Source organism: Pseudophryne corroboree, chromosome 1 (assembly GCF_028390025.1).
Source record: "Pseudophryne corroboree isolate aPseCor3 chromosome 1, aPseCor3.hap2, whole genome shotgun sequence".
Taxonomy (NCBI): Eukaryota; Metazoa; Chordata; class Amphibia; order Anura; family Myobatrachidae; genus Pseudophryne; species Pseudophryne corroboree.
The window spans coordinates 472174650-472189893 of NC_086444.1; the positions used below are offsets into that span (position 1 = coordinate 472174650).

The window sequence follows — 15244 nt, forward strand, 5'->3', positions numbered from 1 at the left end:
CTGAAGTTCCGGGTACCAAGTTCTTCTTGGCCAATCCGGAGCCACGAGTATCGTTCTTACTCCCCTTTGCCGTATAATTCTCAGTACTTTGGGTATGAGAGGCAGAGGAGGAAACACATACACTGACTGGTACACCCACGGTGTTACCAGAGCGTCCACAGCTATTGCCTGAGGGTCTCTTGACCTGGCGCAATACCTGTCCAGTTTTTTGTTGAGGCGAGACGCCATCATATCCACCTTTGGTTTTTCCCAACGGTTCACAATCATGTGGAAGACTTCTGGATGAAGTCCCCACTCTCCCGGGTGTAGATCGTGTCTGCTGAGGAAGTCTGCTTCCCAGTTGTCTACTCCCGGAATGAACACTGCTGACAGTGCTATCACATGATCTTCCGCCCAGCGAAGGATCCTTGCAGCTTCTGCCATTGCTCTCCTGCTTCTTGTGCCGCCCTGTCTGTTTACGTGGGCGACTGCCGTGATGTTGTCCGACTGGATCAACACCGGCTGACCCTGAAGCAGGGGTTTTGCCAGGCTTAGAGCATTGTAAATTGCTCTTAGCTCCAGTATATTTATATGAAGAGACATCTCCAGGCTTGACCATACTCCCTGGAAGTTTCTTCCCTGTGTGACCGCTCCCCAGCCTCTCAGACTGGCATCCGTGGTCACCAGGACCCAGTCCTGTATGCCGAATCTGCGGCCCTCTAACAGATGAGCACTCTGCAACCACCACAGAAGAGACACCCTTGTCCGTGGCGATAAGGTTATCCGCTGATGCATCTGCAGATGCGATCCGGACCATTTGTCCAGCAGATCTCACTGAAAAGTTCGTGCGTGGAATCTGCCGAATGGAATTGCTTCGTAAGAAGCCACCATCTTTCCCAGGACTCTTGTGCATTGATGCACAGACACTTTTCCTGGTTTTAGGAGGTTCCTGACAAGTTCGGATAACTCCTTGGCTTTCTCCTCCGGAAGAAACACCTTTTTCTGAACCGTGTCCAGAATCATTCCCAGGAACAGCAGACGTGTTGTCGGGGTCAACTGAGATTTTGGAAAATTCAGAATCCACCCGTGTTGTTGCAGCACTACTTGGGTTAGTGCTACTCCGTCCTCCAGCTGTTCTCTGGACCTTGCCCTTATCAGGAGATTGTCCAAGTAAGGGATAATTAATACGCCTCTTCTTCGCAGAAGAATCATCATTTCGGCCATTACCTTGGTAAAGACCCGAGGTGCCGTGGACAATCCAAACGGCAGCGTCTGAAACTGATAATGACAGTTTTGCACCACGAACCTGAGGTACCCTTGATGTGAAGGGCAAATTGGGACATGCAGGTAAGCATCCTTTATATCCAGGGACACCATAAAGTCCCCTTCTTCCAGATTCGCTATCACTGCTCTGAGTGATTCCATCTTGAACTTGAATTTTTGTATGTACAGGTTCAAAGATTTCAGATTTAGAATAGGTCTTACCGAGCCGTCCGGCTTCGGTACCACAAATAGCGTGGAGTAATACCCCTTTCCCTGTTGTAGGAGGGGTACCTTGACTATCACCTGCTGAGAAAACAGCTTGTGAATGGCTTCCAATACCGTCGCCCTGTCTGAGGGAGACGTTGGCAAAGCAGACTTTAGGAACCGGCGAGGGTGAGACATCTCGAATTCCAACCTGTAACCCTGAGATACTACCTGCAGGATCCAAGGGTCCACCTGTGAGCAAGCCCACTGTGCGCTGAAATTCCTGAGTCGACCCCCCACCGCTCCTGAGTCCGCTTGTACAGCCCCAGCGTCATGCTGAGGGCTTTGCAGAACCCTGGGAGGGCTTCTGTTCCTGGGCAGGGGCTGCTTGCTGTCCTCTCTTACCCCTTCCTCTGCCCCGGGGCAGATATGACTGTCCTTTTGCCCTCTTGTTCTTATAGGACCGAAAGGACTGCGGCTGAAAAGACGGTGTCTTTTTCTGTTGGGAGGGGGTCTGAGGTAAAAAGGTGGATTTTCCGGCAGTTGCCGTGGCCACCAGATCCGATAGACCTACGCCAAATAATTATTTTGGAATCCGCATCACCTGACCACTGTCGCGTCCATAAACTTCTTCTGGCAGATATGGACATCGCACTTACTCTCGATGCCAGAGTGCAAATATCCCTCTGAGCATCTCGCATATAAAGAAAAGCATCCTTTAATTGCTCTATAGTCAATAAAATACTGTCCCTATCCAGGGTATCAATATTTTCAGTCAGGGAATCCGACCCGACCACCCCAGCACTGCACATCCAGGCTGAGGCGATGGCTGGTCGCAGTATAACACCAGTATGTGTGTATATACTCTTTAGGGTAGTTTCCAGCCTCCTATCAGCTGGATCCTTGAGGGCGGCCGTATCAGGAGACGGTAACGCCACTTGTTTTGATAAGCGTGTGAGCGCCTTATCCACCCTAGGGGGTGTTTCCCAGCGCGCCCTAACCTCTGGCGGGAAAGGGTATAATGCCAATAACTTTTTTGAAATTAGCACTTTTCTATCTGGGTTAACCCACGCTTCATCACATACATCATTCAATTCCTCTGATTCAGGAAAAACTACAGGTAGTTTTTTCACCCCCCACATAATACCCCTTTTTGTGGTACTTGCAGTATCAGAGATATGCAAAGCCTCCTACATTGCCGTGATCATATAACGTGTGGCTCTACTTGAAAATACGTTTGTTTCTTCACCGTCGACACTAGATTCAGTGTCCGTGTCTGGGTCTGTGTCGACCGACTGAGGTAAAGGGCGTTTTACAGCCCCTGACGGTGTCTGAGACGCCTGGGCAGGTACCAACTGGTTTTCCGGCCGTCTCATGTCGTCAACTGATTTTTGTAATGTGCTGACGTTATCACGTAATTCCATAAACAAAGCCATCCATTCCGGTGTCGACTCCCTGGGGGGTGACATCACCATTACCGGCAATTGCTCTGCCTCCACACCAACATCGTCCTCATACATGTCGACACACACGTACCGACACACAGCAGACACACAGGGAATGCTCTTATCGAAGACAGGACCCCACTAGCCCTTTGGGGAGACAGAGGGAGAGTTTGCCAGCACACACCCAAGCGCTATAATATATATGGGAACAACCTTATATAAGTGTTGTATCCTTGTAGCAGCTTAAATATATAAAATATCGCCATAAAAAGTGCCCCCCCTCTCTGTTTTACCCTGTTTCTGTAGTGCAGTGCAGGGGAGAGTCCTGGGAGCCTTCCTCACAGCGGAGCTGAGCAGGAAAATGGCGCTGTGTGCTGAGGAGAATAAGCCCCGCCCCCTATTCCGGCGGGCTTTTCTCCCGTAGTTTGTAATATCTGGCAGGGGTTAAATACATCCATATAGACTCAAGGGCTATATGTGATGTATTTTTTAGCCATAAAAGGTATTTACATTGCTGCCCAGGGCGCCCCCAGCAGCGCCCTGCACCCTCCGTGACCGTTGGTGAGAAGTGTGTGACAAACAATGGCACACAGCTGCAGTGCTGTGCGCTACCTTCAAGAAGACTGAAGAGCCTTCTGCCGCCGGTTTCTGGACCTTCAATCTTCAGCATCTGCAAGGGGGGTCGGCGGCGCGGCTCCGGGACGAACCCCAGGGCGAGACCTGTGTTCCGACTCCCTCTGGAGCTAATGTGTCCAGTAGCCTAAGAAGCCAATCCATCCTGCACGCAGGTGAGTTGAACTTCTCTCCCCTAAGTCCCTCGATGCAGTGAGCCTGTTGCCAGCAGGACTCACTGAAAATAATAAACCTAAAAACTTTTTCTAAGCAGCTCCTTAAGAGAGCCACCTAGATTGCACCCTGCTCGGACGGGCACAAAAACCTAACTGAGGCTTGGAGGAGGGTCATAGGGGGAGGAGCCAGTACACACCACCTGATCCTAAAGCTTTAGTTTTGTGCCCTGTCTCCTGCGGAGCCGCTAATCCCCATGGTCCTGACGGAGTCCCCAGCATCCACTTAGGACGTCAGAGAAATAATAATACAGTTCCTGGGTACTACAGGGTGGCAGGGGCCACAGGGCTCTGGTGGTATGAGACAGTTCTTATTATCTGCAAGTTGGAAAGTCCTTACCAGGCTCAACTGTAGCAATGAAGAAAGCCCAGGGTCGTACCAGCTGGTGTTCCAGGGAAAGCTGGTCTGCTGTAGATAAAATGCTGCTGTGGGTACTGGTTAGAACCAGACAGGTGTTGGCACGGAGTGGATACTGGCTGGAACCAGTTAAATAATAAATAAAGCTTGAGAGCGATGCAATGTAGATGAAATGTAGAATTTGAGAGCGGAGAAATAATAATACCGGTGGAGAGTGGTAAACTGCAGAAAGGACACCGGCCCTTTAAGAGAAGCTGTACACTGCTGGAAGCTGAGCTGGAAGCAGGTGATGTTGTAGCTGGAAACAGGTGAGTCCAGTATGGATCGGAGAGTCAGGCTACACCGCAGATGGAATGCTGGTGCGGGTCTCTATAGCAGAAGTCTGGAGACAGGAGCTGGAACCTGGAAGACATTCACAGAAGAGAGACAAACTGGAACTAGGTTTGACAACCAAAGCACTGACGCCTTCCTTGCTCAGGCACAACCTATTTATACCTGCAGCAAGGAAGGCGTTGGCTAGGCAATTATGCAAATTAATAATACTGACAACGGATTGGTAGGAATGATCAGCTGACAGAATCCAAGATGGCTGCGCCCATGCAGACACTTGGAGGGAAGTTTGGATTGTAATCCATGTGGTCTGGAAAACAGTAATGGCGGCGCCGGCCACCGGAGAAAGGAGACGCCAGGCTGACAGATGCACATCCGACCACGCGGACACAGCGGAGGCCGCGGCTGATGTAATCGCCACTCTGAATGCAGAAGCTCAGGGACGGCGGCGGAGGCCGCGGGAGACGCCATGCCAGATGTATAAGGCGTTACTGTGACTGCGTCCAGAGAGACAGGAGAGGATGCGGGAATGTGCACATCAGGATAACAGATGGGATCCGGTCCTGGAGCGCTGAGCCAGCCTTAGGAGGCATCTGATAGGTAAGAAATGGCGTCCAGATACCCGGATCGTGACACTGACGCAAGGTGACATCCACTGCTGGAACAGAAGTTGCGGGAAGCGGTTGGAATTCTGGGACTTTAGGGTGGAATCCATAATTAATGAAGAATGGTGTAGAAGAAGATGAGGAATGGTATTGATTGTTGTGGCTGAACTCGGCCCAAGGAAGGAGTTGAACCCAGTCATCTTGAGAGGAAGACACATATATACGGAGGAAGGCCTCCAAGTCCTGATTCACCCTCTCGGTTTGACCATTGGTCTGAGGATGGTAAGCCGTGGAAAACTTTAACTTGACTTGGAGGGCTTGACACAAACTTCGCCAAAATTTGGCTACAAATTGTACTCCACGATCCGAGATGATCTCTTCAGGAAGACCGTGAAGTCGGAAGATCTCTTGTATAAACACTTGAGCCAACTTGGAAGCTGACGGAAGACCGGTGAGAGGGATGAAATGTGCCATCTTGGTGAACCGGTCAACTACCACCCAGATGGTATTAAACTTGTTGCAGATAGGTAGATTGGAAACAAAGTCCATCGACAAATGGGTCCAAGGTCGACGGGGAACAGATAATGGAACCAGTTGCCCCGCAGGCGACTGGCGGGAGACTTTGTGTTGGGCACACTTTGGGCAGGAGGCAATAAATTCCATAACGTCCTTCTTCAGAGTTGGCCACCAGTAGGACCTAGAAATAAATTCAAGGGTTTTCTGAATGCCTGTATGTCCAGCAAAACGGGAAGCATGGGCCCAATGCATGAGCTTCTTCCTTAGAACTGGCTTAACAAAACTTTTCCCTGGTGGAGGCGTAGAGTCCATCCCTACCGTGGAGAATGCCAACGGATTAATAATAGGATGCTTGTCTGCAGACTCGGACTCATTTTCTTGCTCCCATGAGCGGGAAAGGGCATCGGCCTTACGATTCTGAGAACCCGGACAGAACTGGAGTTTAAAGTCAAACCTAGAGAAGAAAAGTGCCCATCTGGCCTGACGAGGATTCAGACATTGTGCGCCTTTGAGATATAAAAGATTTTTGTGGTCGGTAAGTATGGTGATTGAATGGTAAGCTCCCTCCAACAGGTATCTCCACTCCTCCAGAGCGAGCTTGATGGCTAGCAACTCCTGATCGCCAATGGCATAGTTGCGCTCAGCTGGGGAGAACTTCCGGGAGAAGAAACTGCAAGGATGTAGATGTCCATCTTTGGCCCTCTGGGATAACACTGCTCCTACTCCAACGGAGGAGGCATCTACCTCTAAGATAAAAGGAGAGTCGGTGTCGGGCTGTTTCAGAACTGGTGCAGAGATGAACCGTTGCTTCAGAAGGTGAAAGGCCTGTGTAGCTTCCTCGGACCACTTGGACGGATTAGCACCTTTCTTGGTTAATGCAGTGATAGGCGCCACGATGGTGGAAAAGTCTCGTATAAATTTTCTATAATAATTGGCGAACCCTAAGAACCTCTGGACCCCTTTGAGGCTTAAGGGTATAGGCCAATTCTGGATTGCTTGGAGTTTCTCAGGATCCATCTCTAGTCCGGAACCGGACACAATGTAACCTAGAAACGGAATGGTTTTAACTTCAAACACACACTTCTCCAATTTACAATAGAGGTGATTGACACGGAGACGGGAAAGAACCTCTTTTACCCAGAAACGATGATCTTTGAGATTATTAGCAAAGACGAGGATGTCGTCTAGATAAACCACGACATGGCGGTACAAGATGTCCCTGAAAATCTCATTCACGAAGTGCTGGAAGACTGCTGGAGCGTTGCTCAATCCGAAGGGCATGACGAGGTACTCATAATGTCCGTCACGGGTGTTAAAGGCGGTCTTCCACTCGTCACCCTCACGGATTCGGATGAGATTGTAGGCACTCCTCAAGTCCAGCTTTGTGAAAATAGTTGCACCACTAACTCTATCAAAGAGCTCGGTAATCAGGGGTAAAGGGTATCGGTTCTTGACGGTAATGTCGTTCAGACCTCTGTAGTCGATGCACGGACGCAGACCACCGTCTTTCTTCTTAACGAAGAAGAAGCCTGCGCCGGCTGGAGAAGAAGATGGTCGGATGAAACCCTTCGCCAGGTTCTCTTTGATGTACTCTTCCATGGAGTGTGTCTCAGGCAGAGACAACGGATAAGTTCGGCCTCGCGGTGGAACCTTCCCTGGAATGAGGTCGATTGGGCAGTCCCATTCTCTATGAGGAGGAAGGATATCAGCAGATGCTTTACTGAACACGTCCGTGAAGTCTTGATATGGAGGAGGCGGAACATCAGATGACCTGGGGAAGGAAGAACAAACAGGAAGAACTTTGGCTAAACAAGTCTCAGCACAGGAGGGACCCCATGCCAGTATTTGCGTAGTCGTCCAGTCAATTGATGGGTTGTGGAGACGGAGCCATGGAAGGCCTAAAACCACTGGATGTGTGGCTCTTGGAATCACTAAAAAAGAAATATACTCAGAATGAAGAACTCCCACTCTCAGACGAACTGGAAGAGTCCTTAAGGAAATGACTGCGTCAAAAATCTTGCTGCCATCCACGGCAGTCAAAGAGATGGACGAGGACAGTCTCTCGGTGGGTAGGGACCACCGTTTAACATAAGCTTCGGTTATGAAATTCCCAGCTGCTCCGGAATCAAGGAGGGCAATGACGTTCCTGTAACGTTGAGCAATTTGGAGCGACACTGGGAGGTTACAGTCATGAGGAGATGGAGAGGAGATCATTACTCCTAGCCGGCCCTCTCCTTGGCGAGCTAGGATCTGGAGTTTCCCGGACGTTTGGGACAGACATTGATAGTGTGCGACGGAGCTGCACAGTAGAGACAGAGAGACTCAGAGAGACGTCTTCGGCGCTAAGCGGGAGATAGACGGGAACGACTAATTTGCATAGGCTCATCCTTGGATGGAGATGGTTGACGAGGAGGAGGAGCAGAAGATTTAGGAGTAGATGATCTTCCTCGCTCGGTTGCTCTCTCTCTGAAACGTAGATCAACCTTCGTGCAAAGAGAAATTAGCTCATCCAACTTAGAGGGCAAGTCTCTGGTAGCTAACTCATCCTTGATGCGTTCTGATAAGCCATGCCAGAATGCAGCATACAGGGCCTCGTCGTTCCATGCCAGTTCGGATGCCAGGATTTTAAACTGTATAAGATACTGTCCCACAGTACGTGTTCCCTGGCGTAAACGGAGAATCTCAGATGAAGCAGATGTTATCCGGCCTGGCTCGTCGAAGATGCGCCTGAATGTAGCTACAAAGTCAGTATGGGAGGATAGCAGGGGATCAGACTTCTCCCATAAAGGTGATGCCCAGTCAAGGGCTGAGCCACTGAGAAGGGAGATGATATAGGCAATTTTGGTACGGTCACTGAAGAAATTGCCAGGTAGAAGCTCAAAGTGGATTTCACATTGATTGAGAAATCCCCTGCAGAACCTTGGAGATCCATCAAATTTTGCTGGCGTTGGAAGATGAAGATGTGGACTGGAAATGGGTAAGGTGGGTGGGGTTACAGCTGGTGTTACTGTAGTGGATGCACCGGACGTGCCAGGTCCACGGAGGGTCGTTTGAATCCCATCCAGCCGTGTAGAGAGATCCTGGAGACAGCGGATGATGTGGCCCTGTGCAGCCTCCTGATGTTCAAGTCGGGCTGCCAGTTCTTGCATCGGCCTGGCCGCTTGATCCTGGTCTCCGGCTGGATTCATTAGGTCAGTGCTTACTGTCACAACTGAGGGCCTGAGCTGACGGGAGGCAGCCTCAGTTGTAGGGGCTGAGATGTAACGGAACCTGGGAGGTTGTATCAGACCCTTAGACATGTAAGTAACATGTAGAATAACTGCCCGAAGGCGCGACCACGACAACCAGGATAAAAGTCAATGATGTTTATTATGACAAACTCCGTAACACAGCAGCAGTAAAAGGAAACATAAAAGTCAACAGAGGATAAATACAATTCCTGGGTACTACAGGGTGGCAAGGGCCACAGGCACTGGTAGTGTGAGACAGTTCTTATAATCTTCTAGTTGGAAAGTCCTTACCAGGCCTGACTGTAGCAATGGAGAGAACCCAGGATCGTACCAGCTGATGTTCCAGGAACGGCTGGGCTGCTGAAGGTAAAACGGCTGCTGTGGATACTGGCTGGAACCAGACTGTTGTTGGTACGGAGTGGATACTGGCTGGAACCAGTTAAATAATAAACGAACTTGAGAGCGATGAAATAATAATGAAGTTTGGAGTTTGAGAGCGGTGAAATAATAATACCGGTGGAGAGTGGTAAACTGCAGAAAAGGACACCGGCCCTTTAAGAGAAGCTATACACTGCTGGAAGCTGGGCTGGAAGCAGGTGATTGTTTGAGAGCGGTGAAATAATAATACCGGTGGAGAGTGGTAAACTGCAGAAAGGACACCGGCCCTTTAAGAGAAGCTGTACACTGCTGGAAGCTGGGCTGGAAGCAGGTGATTGTTTGAGCTGGAAACAGGTGAGTCCAGAATGGATCGGAGAGTCAGGCTACACCGCAGATGGAATGCTGGTGCGGGTCTCTATAGCAGAAGTCTGGAGACAGGAGCTGGAACCTGGAAGACAACCACAGGAGAGAGACAAACTGGAACTAGGTTAGACAACCAAAGCACTGACGCCTTCCTTGCTCAGGCACAGCATACTTATACCTGCAGCAAGGAAGGGGTTGGCTAGGCAATTATGCAAATCAACAATACAGACAGCAGATTGGTGGAAATAATCAGATGACAAAATCCAAGATGGCTGCGCCCATGCAGACACTTGGAGGGAAGTTTGGTTTGTAATCCATGTGAGAATTGAAACAGTAATGGCGACGCCGGCCACAGGAGACGCCAGACTGACAAGCGCACATTTAACCACGCGGGCACAGCGGAGGCCGCGGCTGATGAAATCACCACTCTGACATTCTGCATGTGGAAACTCAGGAACAGCGGGATCCGGTCCTGGAACGCTGAGCCAGCCTTAGGAGGCATCTGAAGGGTAAGTAATGGCGTCCAGATACCCGGATCGTGACATTATGCCACAGAAGAAAAAATAGACAAGACAAGAAGAAAACAAACATAGCAATAATGCACCAATAAATCCGACATAATTCTATTTTACAATCGATTTGTTACAGATGGTAAATCTGTCAAGATGGGGTAAAGCATTAATTATTGATTAACATGTAACATAAATCGGAGGGATAATTCGGCCTTTGCAAAACTGTTGGGTTTCAAGGGTGTCCTTGTAGCCTACGGGCATGTCTGTATATTCTTGTATAAAAGGATTACTCACATTGCTGATGCAGACAAGAGATACATGATGTCTTCCACCAACAAGTTTAAACCCAAGAGAGTCCATTAAAAGGTGTGCCATTAAATAGACATCTGTAACATCCAGGTTTAGGGGAGTAGGTACCATAAGGAACATAGGTAGCTATTTTCCTGTTACCTCATACTGAGTTAACATAGGAGATGCCATAGGTGAGGTCCAAATGGCATGTGCGGGGGGTGTGGCAGTGCAAGTCATGACATCATTGTCCCGCATTGCCAGCTTCATACAACAGGATTCATGCTATAATGTTTTAAATTGCTTCTTAATGCCCCTATCACGTCCAGTTCATTTAGGAAGTGAGCGGAATCTAGGATGGAGCACTCACAGATATTAGGGTGTCTCCCAGACATTCCATTAGTGTAGGCAAGTGTGTGTTCACTTTCAGAGACTTTAAAACTGAAGCACAATAGTAATTCCCTGAAACAGGTGAAATGATTCTGTAATAAACAAAGAATTATAAATGAAATAAAAACTAGGGGCTGATTCAGATGTCACATTTATGTAGCATGGATCTTGACACTTAAAGGCCTATTGACTTAAATACATTTAAATATTTCCAAGACTTGAAGTTACAAAAATACTTGAAATAAGTTGACATAGAAATTATAATGTAATTTAGTTTTGTTTTTTAAATTAATAAAAAGCAGAGAATTTGGATCACTTACAACAAGGCCTATATCTCAGTTTGAATAAGATCACAGGAAATTTAGATTGGAACATAGCAGATATATGGCTTCTCCCCGGAAATGAGATCTGAAAGAGTCTAACGGTGCCCATACACTTGTGAGATATTAGGTGCTATCATTCAATTTCGACCGAATCTGTGAGAGAAATCGAAGGATTGTATGCACATTTAAGATACCATGAGACGTGATGCGCGGGCACGCCACTCAAAAGTCGCGTCTCATGATAGTATGTGCGGCACATAATATTTCTCGCATCGCAGTGTGATCGCATGTGTTTTTTATAACACATGCAATATATCACACTGTGAGGTACGATGGACACCCGCTGGGAGCGGCCAGAGGCCGCTCCCACTCGGCGGTGACGTGCCCATCATGTGATTACCATGCGATCTAGCGCATGATCGCATGGTAATCACTTTGGCCTGCCGGTGCGATGCCCTGCGATGTCGCGGGGCATCACATAAGTGTATGGGCACCATTATTCTTCTCATTCTCGTTCTACAACTCCCTCCTCAACCCCCACCAACCTGGGTCATGGGAAACAAAGATTGCTGTGATGTGCTAACAGCCCTTTGTTCTTCCGACACGCGGTCTCCCTGTCAATCAAGCAGGATCCATTACTTACCTGCTTAGAGGCTAGGCACCTGTAACTTGTCCTTTCTCTGGGCAGTTATTTGGGTTTGTCTCTCAGGTCCCTTAACCTAGGTGGCACGACTGGTCATAAAACTGGTTGAGATTCCTTAAGAGCTGCGTCCGGGTTTGAACACTTTTGTCACTTTTGTGGACCTACAGTCTCGAAGGGTTAGGTAAGAAATTATTCTCCACACATGACCTCATACTGTGAGGATTACACAGTCTTTTTTTTTTGTCTGTTTATTGTATTTTTAATGCATAACAGAGGTATCAGACAGTAGAATTACAACATCCCAGAAATACAAGCTTAGAAAATAGAGGATGAGGATGAGCGCTGTGTGAAACATATCAAACAGGTTATTCAATAACATACCTCCCAACATGACCCGCTCCAGGAGGGACAGAGTGCTCTGCTTCTGGACTTTCTCTTAATTTATGATTGCCAGCACCTGTGTTGAACAGGTTAATGAATAAGAAAGGTGTTTTAGCACAAGTGACGGCAATCATAAATTAAGAGGGAAGTCCAGGAGCAGAGCATTGTGTCCCTACTGGAGAGGGTCATGTTGGGAGGTATGCAATAGGGATAAGAAATCGCAATGAAACCAAGTCTGCAAAGAATGAGACAAATAGAAATCAAGGAAGAAGAGAAGAAAAAAAAGGAAATAGAGAAAGAAGTGGTAAAGTAGGAAAAGAGAGCGAGGTGGTCGGTCTCTGCAAAATACGGATAGTAGATTAAAGGAGGACTATAAGGTAGTTAACAGAGTTTCGGCCTGAAAGTGGCTAGTCCAAGGTGACCATACCTTAATGAATGGGAGTGTCATGTAGAACTGAGGTAATTTTCTCAACTTTATAAGTAGACCAGACTGCATTAATCGTGGCTGTTAAGAAGGGCGATAAAGGTTGCTTCCATTGAGCAGCTATATGACATTTAGCTACACTGAGAATGTGAGTAATCAATTTTAAATTTTGAGTCGAGGGTGGTGCATGCGGGACAGGTATAAACAATAGGGAATAGAGTGGGGAGGAAGACATATGAATATTAGTAACATGTTTATCAGGTCGTGAATCTCATACCAGAAGGAACAGACAAGGGGGCAATGCCACCAAATATGCAGGAAAACCTTTCTGCCATAGAGTCTCCAGCACAAATCACTGGTTGTAGGGTAGATAGTGTGAAGCCTGGCAGGGATCATATACCTGCGATAATAGATTTAGTGCCTAATTCAGACTGGATCGCTGCAGCGGCAGCAATCGCAGTCTGAGGCCCTTTGCGGAGTGTGCACGCGCATCCCGGGAGCTCAGTGAGATGCTAAAAGCATCTCAGGGCTACGATCGCCTCTGCCTGATTGACAGACAGAGGCAGTTGTGGGGTGGGAAGGTGTGTGCCAATGGCATTAGAACGCCTTTGGCAGGGCATGGTATGGACAACACAGGCGCATCCGGACCTTTGTGGGGGACCTGCCAGCACAGCTAGGGTGCGGATAGAGGAAGCTACTCGCCGGGTGCATATGCATCGCCGCTGTAAAATGCTTTTGCACCCATGTGGGGGAAGGCAGAGCCAGACATATCTGAGAAACTGATTGCAGATGTGCTAAATTTAGCACATCTATGATCAGATCTGAATTACCCCCTTTATATGCATTTTCTTTGATACGAGCAGAGATAGAGCATTTTGCAATCGCTAGTCTTATTTTAACCCAGTCAGAACTACACATTCTTTTGTTTTCTGGGAGGGGGAAGCAGAAGTCTCATGTCTCCAGGTTTAATTCACTTAGTGCCTGGCTTGCGATATAGAGTGTTTCCTGATAGGCACACAGAAGCAATTTGAACAATACTATATTTGCATACAGAATAGAATTTGACAGGATATACATTTTGAAAATACCATATTTTGTGACTAACGTGAGTAATCCTGGCAAATTCTCCACTTTATCTCACTGTAAGGTTTGATATATCTCCATAGTGAGGTATATAACTCAGCCTAGGAGTCTATTGTAAGCCAAAAGACTTTGTATAAAATACTAATCCAATATATTGACTGACGTTAAGATGAGATCTACAGTAGGTACCATCATTCAGCATAGTAAGACCCGGGTCCTGCACCTACATATTAATGGGCATTATTCAGAGATTTTAGTAAGACTTACAAGTTGGATGTTATATTTACAAGTTGCACAGTAATATTAAAGTGTGTTTGTGATAGATAAATGTAGTAGTGACTATGGATAGGATAATTTCTAAGGTTTTTTTTCTTTCAACAATGATTTTTATTGAATTTTTTTTTTTTTAAACATTAGAGTGGTAAAGAGAAAGAACAAGGGAACACAAAGGAATCAGGTATGGAAAGCAGAAGCAAGTAACAAAAGCAACACACTATACATGAAAAGCAACATGAGACCCATACATAAGGAAAACAGAGAAAAAGGAGCTTCAAACGTTTAGGGCTGCAGTAGCACATGGTCCATCTGTAAAGTAAACATGCCAGCTTTGCCATTTAATCAACGGGAGATAGGAGAGGTGGAGTATTAGATAAAGAAAGAAAACACATCAACTTACATAACATTGAGACGGTGACACATTTCCTCAAGGGTAATCAAACCAAATACAGGAAGGCGTGTAATATTATATATTGTCCTAAGAGCAGTCAGTTCAGCCTGGGGAGATTCGTGGGACGTTAGTAAGTTAGTATGGGAAGTAACCACTTTGCCTATTTTATTCTCTACATGATCTGTATGACAACATCGATTATGAACATCAAGTTTCAGTTAATAAATAGAAGGTGTGAGGTAAGTCATCATGTTTTTTTATTTTTTTTTAGGTTTCCAAGGATCTGCAGGCTACAGCAAAAAAATTACAGGAGACAGGAGAAGCTGCACAGGACAAGGGTTATTGATTTATGGAATCATATTTATAAATGATATTAATATTTAATATCATATATGATTGTCAATATATGGATATATTTTAATTAATATGTGTTTATCATATATGTCTGCAAATATATTATGTCAAACTCACAAACTAGGTGGCTGATAAATATACTGTATGCAGTCCTTATACATATGACTTATGAAATTATGAAGTTGTGATTCCTTAAAGAGAGTTCAAACTTGAGATTACCGCTCTTACCATCCGATTGTTTATTTACAGGAAAAATCAAATCATACAGAATAAGATATACACAGTGGTGACATATATACTAATAATATTTATGCTTCCTTAACTATTGTACATACATAATAAAACACAAACAGTTTCACAAACTTAAGGCCCGTACACACTTGAACGGCCGATACATCGCTGGACCGTCGGCCAGTGTGTACGGGCGATACGTCTGTGAACTCCGTCGTTCACAGACGTATCGCGTCGGCCGCGCAGCACAGCCGACAGCCAATATATCTAACGATATATTGGCGCGTCGCTGCGTGTGTACGGGGCGGTCGTCCGACCGCCCATACACATGCTGCGGCGGCCGGCGGTGATTGACAGGTGAACTGGGCGGGCGCTCGCGCCCGCCCGCCCAGTTCATGACGTCAGTCCCCCGACGGATCGGGCTGTGTGTAT

The 15244-nt window shown here is 47.0% G+C and overlaps 1 long non-coding RNA gene across 1 annotated transcript in view; it reads left to right on the plus strand.

The window, feature by feature from the left end:
* The window catches only part of LOC134906718 (uncharacterized), a 182863-nt gene extending 168039 nt beyond the window's left edge, over positions 1-14824 (plus strand). The window contains exons 3-4 of the long non-coding RNA XR_010175772.1: positions 13978-14017; positions 14499-14824. This is a non-coding gene — a long non-coding RNA (uncharacterized LOC134906718). The remainder of the gene's footprint in view (positions 1-13977; positions 14018-14498) is intronic.
* The last annotated feature ends 420 nt before the right edge of the window (positions 14825-15244 follow it).